At 43.9% G+C, this 13,452-nt stretch overlaps 1 protein-coding gene across 2 annotated transcripts in view; it reads left to right on the forward strand.

Moving 5' to 3' along the window:
- CDH13 (cadherin 13) overlaps window positions 1-13,452 on the forward strand; it is a 1,228,073-nt gene that overhangs the window by 1,134,777 nt on the left and 79,844 nt on the right. The gene's annotated exons all lie outside the window — the stretch shown is intronic.

Below are 13,452 nucleotides of genomic sequence, written 5' to 3' on the forward strand. Positions count from 1 at the left end.
GAGGAATCAGGACTGAAACTGAGAACCTTCTGATTGCAAAGCCCACACTCTGTGCTCAGTGCTAACTGCCTTTGAGCTGCCAGAGGGGAAAGGAGGAGAGATGCTACCTAGTACTTAGAAATGAACCACTTGGGTTGGGTTTTAGCCTGAAGAATGCCAGGCCAAAAAAAAAAGTCTTCAAAAATCTCTACCTTTATTCCTTAAGCTCTATCCAGTGCTTACAGAGTATTTTTATAATGGGATTTAATTAAGTTATGCATTACCTACAGTGTAGCTAATGCTGCTGGCTGCAAGATGCTCTCGATGTGTGTGGATTCATAATAAACTTAAGTCAGCACGCAGGTTCAAATGCCTGCTTGCCCCCGCAAAAGCAAGTTATTAATCTTTCTCTTCCAAAATCAAATCTCCTTCTCAGACGAGGTACAAAAATCAAGTATTATATATGGTTACCAAAAACCTGTGTTCTGTTTCCTTGATTTGAAACACCTGAGAATGTGGCACAGTCTCTGTGGCAGCCCACGTCACTGTGGAGTAAGCTGGCAGAGAAGAAAGGGGAGCTCTCTTCCCATCACAAACGCAGATTTATTTTTACAACAAAACTTTCCTAAACATCAGATGCACTAGATAACGTTGGGAAATAACACTAAATCCTATAACAATGTGGATTTGAAATAGCCACCCTTTTTCTTCTTTTTCTTCCTTTTTTTTTTTTTTCCCCCTCTTGCAGTATCTGGTGAAGGAAGCATGCAATTTAAACATTAAGGAGAAAGCTCTCCTTAAGTACTTAGGTGGGAAAACCTGTAGCTTAACAGGCAGCAGGGTCATTGTACAAATTTAGGATGTCTTTAGGGGAGCTTAACCGTAATTTTGTACTTCTAAAAGAGAAGGTGGAAAAAGGCAGCTCCTCAGGGAGAACGAAGTGAATTAAAATGGGGTCGACATTGCTGAGCCTGGGACTCTACCAATGCCATTGGAACCTGTGATGTTGCTGGGAATGAAGGGGTTAATGTCATGGGCCAGGGCAAGTGGAGGTGTCTCGGACACAGAGCTGGAGGTCCCACTAAAGGGGGAGAATTCAGTCTGGGTTCTTTGATAAGACCAGCTCTGGCTGATGTAAATAGAGCCCCTGGGTGACACAAACACTTAAAGGTTGGGGTTTGAATCCACCCAGAGGTGCCCCGGAAGAAAGACCTGGCAGTCTGCTTCCAAAAGTTCACAGCGATTGAAAACCCTATGGAGCACAGTTCTGCTCTGACACACATGGAGTCGCCATAAGTCAGAATTGACTCAACGGCAAGTGCTTTAGTGTTTTTTTTTTTTGGCTGATGTAAGAAAAACAAACGTAATGAAAGACTCGAAGGGTAGTTTGCTGAATTGAAGATCATCTGGAGAACTAGACTGGGAGATGGCAGGAATGGGGACAGCGTGGAGGCTCTAGGTAAAAGGAACTGGCTTGTTGGCACTGCAGGATATCACAGGGAGAATACCCCAGCTCCACTTGTTTTCCATTCTTGGGTCCCTCCACCCAAGGTTCAACCTCCCAGGGGTGAGTCTGCTCTGCTGAGCTTGAGTCACGAGCCTCCCCGCCAGGGTGCCTTGGCTGAGGGTCAAGGAGATGATGTCCTCAGCTATGGCTGCCCACCACAGCAGGGTGGCTGATTGAGAAGGAGGGAAGGACATCCTGTCCAGCAGATGAAAGATGGCATTTGGAGTATGGCAACCTGCAACAGAAAACAGTCCCAGCAAACAGTTAGGTGACAGAATTCCAGTCTGGAGGAAGGGAGTGACAGGCAGGAGCCAGGACATTAAGGAATAGTGAGGCCAGGATTTGTAGTGGGGAGAGGGCCACCAGCAACGCCAGCCCTCCATCCTATCAGCAGAAAGATGCCCTGTATCCTCTTTCCCAACTGAAAGCACCAGCACGAGTCCCAGGCTGAGTCTTAGTGAGCCAGCCTTGGACCCAGACTCATCTCTGAACCAAACAGAGTAGCCGGGATGAGATGTGCTAATGGGCATGAGCCCATGTGGGGTCAGCTACACCTAAACCATGAGGACTCCCCTATGAAACCAAGGAGGCTTTTCCCAGAAGACGGGAGTGAATGCTGCAGAGTTGAGATGGCAGAAAGCCACTGTGACCAAGTTCAGTTTCCTGGGCCTTCTCAGAAAATATGGCCAAAGCATTGCTCAGTGGCTGGTAGGCCTAAGAGTTCTAGCCTTTACAAACTGGCCGGCTGAGTGTTGTCTTGACAGATCCTGTTCCCAGCCTTGAAACAAAGGAAATGTGTGTGTGAGAGAGAGAGACATTTCTCTGTCTCTCTGGACTGATGCCTCAAACACATCCTTCCTGCTGGGAGCCAGAGTGGCCCAGGAAGAGCCCGTTGCCCAGACTGGTACTCACTAGACCTCCTCACCCCACTTTCTCCACCTCACCCCCTTCCCCATCTGCCCTTCCTCTCCTCCCTTCTGCTGGTTCTGAGCTCATCCAGAGCAGAGATGACATCATCAGCGTCAACAGATTGAGCTGTTGCTAGAGGACTCTTTGTGAAGCAAAAGCTCATTAATTGTTCACAGCCTTTGGTCCTGGACACAGAAGTGCCGCCCCAGGGGCCTGCAGGGAGGCTGGTCAGAGATGCTTCTTTAATAATTTGCTCTGGGCTCCCCAGAATTTCCAGGCAGACACGATGACCTTGTGAGCTGGGTTGTTGTTGTCTTAATGATTCTTCAGGGAGTAGGCAGTGGAAGAGAGAGGAACTTAACACTGGGAACGCTTGTTTTCTCTCAGGGAAAGCTCTGAGTTTAGCTGACTCAGACACACACGCACGGACATGCTGGCCCAGCCTTCTGTCCCCCAACAGTCTCGATTCCCAGCAATAGCACTGAACCGGGCTCTGGGTATGCGGTTATTGTGGGTGTCTCTGTCTGCGTATGTGTCTCTGTATCTCGAGTCTCTGTGTGTGTGTCCATGTGTCTCCATCTCTGAATTCCTCTTTATTTGTGCCCGTTTCTCCCTGTCTCTGCTCTGTCACTTTCTCTCTGGTCTGCCTTTGTCTCTCTCTCTCTGTTTACCTGTGTCTTCTCCCCTGCCCTCTCTGTTTCTCTCTCCCTCTGTGGACTCTCCCTTCTTCTCTCTGTTCTCTGTCTCGTTCTTTCTTCTCTCCTTTCTCCCCTCTCTCCTGCCAATCATATTCATTCATTCATCCATTCATTCTCTTTCCCTCCCTCTCCCCACTCATGCTCTCATTTTCTCCCCAACCATGTATTTCTTTATCTCCATTTCTGTCTCTCAGTCCAAGGTTCTCTGTGATCAGCTCCAATAAAAAAAAAAAAAAAAAAAATTTTTTTTTTTTTTTTTTAATTGCAAACCACAGACTCAGTGCTGACAACTACAATGGGAGGTGCCCTACTTGATCGGAATCACAAGAGCCTGGTTTGCATCCTGGCCCACATCTTTGACAGACTTTGACCTCCTCCCTCAGTCAGGATGCAAAATCATCTCACCCCACCCCCGCAAAACTTCAGACTCTCTCTAACTGCTGGCCCTGCCTGTGTCCTGTCTTAGTGAAAAGCACATCTGAGGCACAACTACCCCACTGCTGGCCACCCCATACCCCCTCGATCTCACCAGGGCAAGTGGCAGTCAGCGAGGGGCGCCATGCTCTCTCTCAAGCCTCTAGCTGCAAAGACTGGGGGTACCTGGGCAGTAGCCTGAACATTGTCACCACAAGCCTGGCTTCTTAAGACTCATTAAAAAGCCCTTCTCATGGTGCTCTCAGCCAAATCAAAACAGACGGCATGTTTAGTGACACTCAAGGCCTTTCTTTTTAATGACTCAGATCTTCTTAGCCTTACTATAAAGTTAAGAGAGTTCATGGAAGAAACTTCTGAAAGAGCAGTTGAGAATAAAGAAGAAAATAAACATCTGTAATTCTCCACCCAGAGAAATCCCTTTCCAACAACTTGGGTTATGTCGCATTCAGTCAGATATATATTTCTCTTTTTGATTCTTGCAAGAATCGGCTAACACCACCATCCACCCTATTTTGGAAACTGCCATTTTCACTTGGCAGTTCAAACCCACCAGCAGCTCACTGGGAGAAAAGACCTGGCCATCTGCTCCCATAAAGATTCCACTTTTAGAGTCAAAACTATCCTCCAGGTACACAAGACAGGAATCAGGTCAGGCAGGCACCTCCTGGGGATATCGCAGCATCTCTAATTAGCAGTGGTCCCGTGCAACCCAACTTGTTGCCTAATTATCGTCAGAAAGAACAGCTGACCAATAATGATGCTAAAACGGAAATGACCACATTTGTTAAACATTTGCCACCAGTGTAACAAATAATGTGCAGCAGGTTCCTGGACTTGATTGCTCTGGGGATGCAGCTGGCCGTTAAGTCGTCCTGACCAGCCTGAGACGGCTTAGTTTACTCTCTTAACAATCAGGGGATTTCTGTTGCGGCAACCCGTGAGCAATTCCTGTTCCGAAAGTTTTTCCGATGGAACTCATCTAGTCCAGGCCCTATAGTAAACAATTTTGCAGCTTCTGGCTACACACCGAATATATAAGAGATGTGCTCAGAAAAAAGGACTCTCCCTACCCGTGTAAAATTACCTGTCACTGCTCAACATTTCTTTGGAAAGGGCCATTTATCCAGGGAGCAAGAGACATGCGTGTCAAGCATTCTATCTGGGAGGATTAAGTTTGGCGGACTATAACTTGAGAATTCAAAATGATGGTGGCTTAAAGAAGATAGAAGTTTATATATATATATATTTGCCCATAAACTAAGTCTAGAGCAGTGTTAGTATGGTGGTTCTACAAAGTTATCAGGGGCCCAAACTCCTTCCTGCTCACCATTCTACCACCCCTATACTGGCACCTTCTTCCTCATGGTCTGTTAGGGTTGCTAGGGCTCCAGCCTTCATATCTGCATCCCAGATAGCATGGTGGGGGAAAGAGGAAGAAGAAGATGCCTCCTATCTTTTCAAAGAAACTTCCTAGAAGTCAAGCACATTTCTACTTAAATCTCATTGGCTAGAAATTAGCCATGCGGCCACACCTAGCTGCAAGGAGTACTGGGAAACATGGTCTTTTGGCTGAATGGAAACTTACCCAGATTTTAAAAGTGAGTTTTTACTAAGGAAGAAAGAATGGGTATTGTAGGTAACCAGCAGTTTCTGCCAGGGGCATCTTTGTGGATTGATTTAATAAAAAAAACAGTAGGATAAATTCTAAAAGATGAAAACATTGGACAATATTGGATTTTCACAGAATCAAAATAATAGACCATTGTCTTCCTGAAGACTTTTGCTAAAAAAAAAAAAAAGCACAAAGAATTAATCATTTGTTCCTTCATTCGTTTATTTAATGGTCTTTATTTAGAGGCCAGTGTGAGCCTGAAACTGGGTGACATGCTGTGTGCTCACTGATGAAAGAAATGGTCTCTGCCTCTGGGGAGCCTGCAGTCTCCTAGGGAGCTTGTAGTCATAAAAGGAAGGACATTTGCTGTAAATGAAGATGCCCGGAGGGAGGAAGGAAAAAAATAAGGAAGGAAATGAGAGGGGAAGGAAGGAGGAAGAGAAGGGGGAGGGAGGGAGGGAGGAGAGGAAGAAAAGCAGGGGAGCAAGGGAAAGAATAAATAGTTTCCTTGGGAAGTAAATACAGTGGTCCCAGCCAGGAGGGCTTATGTTTATCTCCTTCCCTGATGAATCACCAGTCTCATCAGTGCCATCTAATTAATCAACCACTTTAGGCCCAGCAGTGAGATCGTCAAGCTTTCCAGGTGTCTACAAAAATGTCAGAGACCTGAATGACAATCTGTTGGCACTAATACTTGAAAAAAAAAAAAAAAAAACAGCAAATTAATACATTGAAATTAATGTAAAATGTCTATAAAATTTAGAAACATAACAACTTGAGCATGATAAATTTAATATTTGTGAAAATGTCCTTACATTTGCAAACAATTTGTAAATCTCAGCTTGTAGGACTTTCTGAGTATGCACCGGAGAATCATAACCAATTATTAATGAGCTATGACATGTAGCCAAATAATTTTAATTGCAAAGATACAAAAATTATTTCAGAAATTTCATAGGAAAAATTCACTTGCAATATATGTGTGTTTTAGAATGTTTGATATGATTTGGGGTGAAGCCATAAGTGGAGAAAATTCTTAGGGGCTCAAAGGTCTTAGAAGCCTAACACTCTGCCTAGCCCAAGACAAAAACCAAACCTATTGCCACCAAGTTGGTTCTGACATATGGCAACCTCATGTGTAAAAGAATAGAATGGAGCTCCATATGGTTTTCTTGGCTGTAGTCTTTGCAGAAGCAGATCACCAGGCCTTTTCTTCTGCAGTGCCACTGGGTGGGTTTGAACCGCCACGCTTTTGGTTAGCAGCCAAGCACAAACCATTTGCACCACCCAGGGATGTTGGCACATGAAAAGTTCCCACAAAATATGTGTAGACTGGATTAATGGCAACCAGTTTAGGTTTGTCTGTATGCACACATTTTTGTGCCTAGGCAGACATAAGTTACTATTATTATCATTCAAACATTGAAGAAATCTCTACCAAGCCCAAAGGCATTGCACATGGCCTTGTTTTACTCCAGTCCCAGGAGGCGGGGCCATGATGTGTTCAGAGAAGCCTTAGCAGATCATATAGCCCTCTCACCTAACTTCCCAGGCCATGAAAGTGACATTCAAGAGCCATTTCTGTCTGCTGCCTTTTCTTCTGAAGCTTTGATCCAAAATGAGCTTATTCTTTGAACACAGAATATCTGAATCAGATCCAAATTAGATACTCATCTCTTTGAAAACTATAACCTCCTTTGTGCTGATTTCTTTGGAGCTCAGTATTTTTAAATCATCTCCCTTCTCCTCCTCCTCATTTGAACTGGTGTGCTATTCAGCTCCATGGTAGAATTCATTCATGGGCTCCACTGGTAAAGAATACCAGAGGGGATAATTAAAATTCAGCCCCAAAAGACATGCTAAAATGCCCAGTTTCAGTCTTTGTCAGTCTTCCTGTGACTCATCGAGTCCTTTAACACCTTGTTTAATCTGACATTGAGGCTCATTCAGAGGAAATCACAGAAAAATGATGAGAAATTGAACGAAATAGCTCACCAGCTATGGGACATTTTGTTCTATATCTTTCAAGACCTTTGGAAAGTTGAAGGCAAAAAATCGGTTCGCTTGAACACATGGATTTTTGTCATCACCGGCATTCGCAGAAACACAGGGCTCCATAATGGATAGCAGCTGACCACTTATGGAGATGAACAGAGAGGCTTTCAAACTCCGCAGTCAGAATTGGGTTATTTTGAGACCAGGTTTAAGGGTTTCATTTAGGGTGCTTCCCACTCTTCAAATTTTAATCAGAAGTTAAAGACCAAACAATAACATTTCTACCTGGGGAAATTAGAGGAGAGAGTCCAGCTACTAAAATATATTATTAGCACTTGATCTTAATTAAATGTGGTTCCTGGCCTCAATAACAGGGTTTGAGGAGAGGTCGTTGTTTTTTCATTTTGTTTTGTTTTTAATGAGGTAAGATCTTTCTTTCCTGAGTCAATAAACACAGAGCTTGAAATCAAAATGAGTGGTTTACAGTGAGACCTTTGTCATTTTTAATTCAAATGATGTTCTTGCATTTGAAGTTGATGGGGGCAATACCTTTTATCACCAACTGTGCCATGGAATTTTTAATTGTTTACGTAAATATATTAACGCAACTCACTCTTATTTTTATGGGTCAGATTTTCTGTTCTGAAGATGCCAGTGGGGAAACAAGGTCTAATAAATTAACTTAATTTTTAAAGCTTTAGCATCTTCAGTACCTAAATATAGAATGCTGGCTTTCAGGATGCTGTGGAGGTGGAAGATTTCATTGTGAGCTTCAACTAGAGGCGCTGGCCATGGTTACTATGGAACAGCTGGCCATTTAAATAAACAGTTGAAAGGTTTTTTTTTTTTTTTTTTTGTAACAAATCAACCACCTTTTTAAAATTCGCCTACATATATTGTAAATTTGCTGTGGGCAAGGCTTTCAGTATTGAAAACGTGGTTTCAAATTGGCTATGGTTGAATATAATTATGATGGTCCTTCTTGTCAGCCTGAGAAATGAATTTGAAGAACCAGTATTGAAAATGTTGACAAATACTAATCTTGTTTCTTGCCCAATGTTTTCTAAGCTGTTAAACCTGCTCAGCTCTTAAAAAGAAAAACGAAAAAAATGTTAATAAAAGCATTTGAAATAGATGAGGATTGCCACAGAAACTTCCTCTCTGGCATTGGTTGAGAAAGTCACACATTTCACGACTGGCACAGAAGTCAGCTGAACAGAGAAAACAGCTGATTTGTTTATTTCCACCAGTCAGCCAAGGAATACACCTCGGGGTCTTACTGAGGGCTTGTCACGTATTAGCATGGACATGGGTAATGAAACCACAGGCAGCCAGTCATGTGGCTAAGTCAGGAAGCGCGTGTCGTCATGGGTTGCCCATTTGCTTTCCAGATGAACCCCGACGCTTGTATTTTCCAGTGAGAAGGCTTTAAACCACAGCTGTTTTGTATACAAGTTTAATGGGCAGTTTTCCTAACACGTGCTAATGTGATTGGCAGGAATCTCATCCTAAGATCACACCTTATATAGCTGGCTTTAGCAAGTCTTTGCCACTGTACATACGAAGCTGCATGGGTGAGAAGGGGGTCTCTGGGTTTAGACTAGGTCTATGATGGGATAACCTATTGTTATCGATTAAATGGTGTTCACCCAAAAGCTGTGCTGAAGACCTAATGCCTGGTACCCACGAACATGACCTGGTTTGGAAATAGGATCTTTGAAGATGTTGTAAGTCAAGTTAACATGAGGTTATACTGGAGTAGTGTAAGTCTTAATCTAATCATGGCTCTAATCACTTTGGGGGGGGTACATAATCCAATCCATAACATGGGAGAAATAATATCTAATTTATAGGGTCACTGTGAATGATAGCAGCTTGGTAGTGAAACAGTTAAGAGCTCAGCTGGTAACCAAAAGGTCAACAGTTCGAATCTACCACCTGCTCCTTGGAAACCCTATAGGGAAGTCGTACTCTGTCCTATAAGATTACTATGAGTCAGAATCCATTCAACAGCAATGGGTTTGGTTTGGTTTCAGGTGAACAATAAGGGGTCCCTGGTAGCACAAATAATTGAGCACTTGACTACTAACCAAATGGCTGGTGGTTCAAATCTACCCAGAGGTACCTCAGAAGAAAGGCCTGATGACCTGCTTCCCAAAAAACCTATTGAGAACTCTGTGGAGCACAGTTCTACCCGGACACACATGGAGCCACCAGCAGTTGGAGTCAACTTAACATCAGCCTGTTTGGTTGTGAAAGACAAGCCAGATAATCCAGGTAAAATGCTTAGAGAGCAGTGCCTGGCACATAGTTGGCACTTAACCGATTATCACTTTTCTCAGAATGAGTGTACAAATGAATGGATGTGCGAGCTATGGTACATACACGCAATGGAGTACTACACAACAGTAAAGAGCAATGATGAATCTGTGAAGCCTCTCACAACATGGATGAATCTGGAGGGCATCCTGCTGAGTGAAATAAGTCAGTCACAAAAGGACAAATATTGTATGAGATGACTACTATAAAAAGTTATGAAAAGGTTTACACACAAAAAGAAACAATCTTTAATGGTTATGAGGCAGTGGGGGGGATGGAAAAACACTAAATAGACAATAGATAAGTGGTAACTTTGGTGAAGCGTAAGACAGTACACAATACTGGAGAAACCAGCGCAACTTGTACAAGGCACGGTCATGGAAGCTCCATAGACACATCCAAACTCCCTGAGGGACCAAATTGCTGGGCTGAGGGCTGTGAGGACCATGGTCTTGAGGAACAGCTAGCTCAATTGGCATAACATAGTTTATAAAGAAAATGTTCTACATTCTACTTTGGTGAATAGCGTCTGGGGTCTTAAAGGCCTCTGAGGGGCCATCAGAGATACTCCACTGATCTCCTTCGGGAGCAAGGGTGAATGAAGAAAACTAAAGATACAAGGGAAAGATAAGTCCAAAGGACTAAAGGGCCACAACTACCACAGCCTCCACCAGACTGAGTCCAGTACAACTAGACGGTGCCTGGCTGCCACCACCAACTGCCCTGACAGGCATCACAGTAGACAGTCCTGGACAGAGCTGGAAAAAAATGTAGAACAAAATTCTAACTCACAAAAAAAATCAGACTTACTGGTCTGACAGAGACTGCAGAAATCCCAAGAGTATAGCCCCCGGACACCTTTTTAGCTCAGTAATGAAGTCACTCCCGAGGTTCAGCCAAAGATTACATAGGCCCATAAAACAAAAAGAAACTAAAGGGGCACACCAGCCCAAGGGCAAGGACTAGAGGGCAGGAGGGGACAGGAAAGCTGGTAATGGGGAACCCAAGGTCAAGACAGGAGAGCGTTGACATGTTGTGGGGTTGTTAACCAATATCATAAAACAATATGCCTACTATTTAATGAGAAGCTAGTTTGTTCTGTAAGCTTTCATCTAAAGTACAATTTAAAAAAAAGATTACAGCCTAGGAAACCCTATGGGGTAGTTCTATTCTGTCATACAGAGTAGCTAAGAGCCAGAATCGACTCAAGATATACAATAACACATTGAAGGCACTATTTAAGTTGGTGATACATCCCAATAATGATGGTTTTGCATCTTTGCTTCTGGGCACACTTGCTGGTCCACAAGCCAGGCCAAGGTATTCCACTGCTAAAACCTCAGTTTGGCTGTCTCTTCCCAATTCCTGGGAAAATTTAAGGGAGAAGATAGAAGTTTCTAAGTAGTAAGTTTTGTCATCTGCCATTTGCTTGCCTGCAAGCAAGCTCTCAGAGGGGACAGAGCACAGCAATATGGGTGAACCACCATCAGAGGTAAAACTCCAACAACCAATTGATGAAAGTGCGCGGCTGGGCTCTTTGGGACAGGTGTGCCTGATTTTGCCATTTTTCTAGAGCATGCAGATAACATTTTCTGCTAGTAAAACTGTTCCCGGTTTAGGCGTCAGGATTAAATTTATCAATATTTTAAGATGCTCTGCAAAGCCCACATGATGTTTGGCAAGTAGCACCATATTTGTGGCTGCCCCTTCACCTAGACAAGTTTAGGATCTGGCTGAATGTTTTAAGCGAGGTGATGCAGAGGAGGCTGTGATCTCTGAGCAAAGAGGACCTTGCGATTCACAACCCTTTGTTATCTCCAGTCTGTTACCTGCCAGGGCCCATGGTGGCCAACAACAGAACCCAACATCTGCTCTGCTAGGTGGAATATAAGAGTTTGGTAGATTGATATTGGAGATCACAGTGTGCACAGGAGGCCAGAGGAGTAAGCAGGAGAAATGGGAGTGTCTCAGTCTCCTAGGGATGCTGTGACAGAATACCACAAAGTGGGTCACTTAGAAGGACAGAGATGAATTGTCTCAGAGCTCTGCAGGTTAGAAGACCAAATCAGGGTCTCGACCATTTCTATTCCTCGTGACGGCTCTGAGGAAGAACCTGTTCCATGCCCCTCTCCTGGCTTCTGGTGGCTCCTGGCAATTGGTGGCATTCCTTGGCTTATAGATGTGGCTTCACTTGATGTCTTCCCTTTGCTTCCAGGTCTCTTCTCTTCTATAGGACACCACTCAGATGGGATTAGGACCCACCCTACTCCAGTATGACCTCATGTTAACCTTCAAAAATGCTTTTTCCAAATAGGGTTGCATCTACAGGTACAGGAGTTAGAGCTTATATCTTTTGGGGGACACAATTCAGTCCACAACAGGAACCATGAATGAAGGGTAGAACATGCAGTAGGGACTCAATAGAAGTTTGTTAAAGTAATGAATGAATTAGTAATAAATAATTATTATTACAGCCAGTTTTTAACCAGCCTTCAGCTTCTAGTAAATCCTGTTCAGAAGTTAACATTTAATACCTCTTTACAAAGGCTAGAGAGGGATTTCCATCAGGGTTTGGTGTTAATTTACAGTGTGAATACATGCTAATGAAATACCTCCATGTAATCATTACCTGATGCTCTGCTCGGGCTTGAGCCTTCTCTTTGGGCTTGAGAGGATAAAAGAAGACACTCCTCCCTCTCCTTTCTCAACCAGTGTCACTGGCCAGGGCATCCTCAGCTCTGCTGAATCTCCCTGAGGCCACGAAAGGGGAAATGCTGTTGCCCAGGTACTTGGGAGCAAAGCCGGGCTCCAGGGCCTGAAGCTGGGCGGGCAGCTGGGAGGAACGTCCATTTGTGCTTCCTCCTGGGGAGACAGGGACTGCCCTTGGGGTCCGTATGTCTATCCTAACCTATAAATCCTTCGGTTGGCTTAACAGCTGTGTGATAAGCACCTGTTGTTATCTGCTAGGCAGGGGCCCTGGTGGTACAGTGGTTAAGCACTCAGCTGCTAAACAAAAGTTCGGCAGTTTGAACGCACTGGCCCCTCCACGGGAGAAAGATGTGGCAGTCTGCTTCTGCAAAGATTTACAACCTTGGAAACTCTATGGGGCAATTCTATTCTGTCCTTTAGGGTGGCTGTGAGTCGAAATCGACTCCACAACAAAGGTTTTGAGTTTTGTTTTGGTTTTTTTTTTGCGGGGGCGGGGGGGTGGTATGTGCCAGGCACCGTTGGTGGCACCAGGGGCATGTGGCAGCCAGGCAAACAGGGCCTTTCTATTTGGAGTTTGCATCTGGGGTGGGGAATGGTCAGTGAATAAGTAAACAAACAACTAAAAATACAGTGATCAGTGTGCTGGAGAAAACGGAGAAAGGCTGGGAAGTTGTCTGGGAGGAGCTCAACCTAGCGCTCAGCCGCTACTCCTGGGAAGTGGAATGGGAACGGGGAGTCAGGACATGTACCCATGTATTTCTTATTTTTTTTATTGTGCTTTAGGTGAAAGTTTACAGCTCGAGTTAATTTCTCATACAAAAATTTATACACGTATTGTTATGTGGCCCTTGTTGCAGTCCTTATAATGTAACAGCACACTCCCCCTTTCCACCCCAGGGTTTCCTGTGTTCCATGTATTTCTTTTCATTTGCAGGTTTTTAGAATGAAATTCCATATTTCCTTTGTAGTTTTCAATATCTAAATATTTTTTAATGAGCAATACGTGCTTATTGGAGAAAAAATTAAGCAAACCCAGAGCAGAATGAAGCAAATTAAAAATCACCTTTAATCCCCCCCCCCCCAGATATGACCATCATTTATTTCCTTTTGTTAATTCTACAGGCGAGGGGCTCCCAAATACAGTTCGGTTCGTTTTGTGTAATTAAACAGGCCATGGGAACTGCTATCAGCTTCCTGGGGAGCCGAGTTGTGTTTATTTTTTCTTTAAGAGCTACTAATTTTTTATTAACAAGGATGAATGTAACATTTACGGGGAATCTAATTACACC

The sequence above is a fragment of the Elephas maximus genome, chromosome 21 (genome assembly GCF_024166365.1).
Source record: "Elephas maximus indicus isolate mEleMax1 chromosome 21, mEleMax1 primary haplotype, whole genome shotgun sequence".
Taxonomy (NCBI): Eukaryota; Metazoa; Chordata; class Mammalia; order Proboscidea; family Elephantidae; genus Elephas; species Elephas maximus.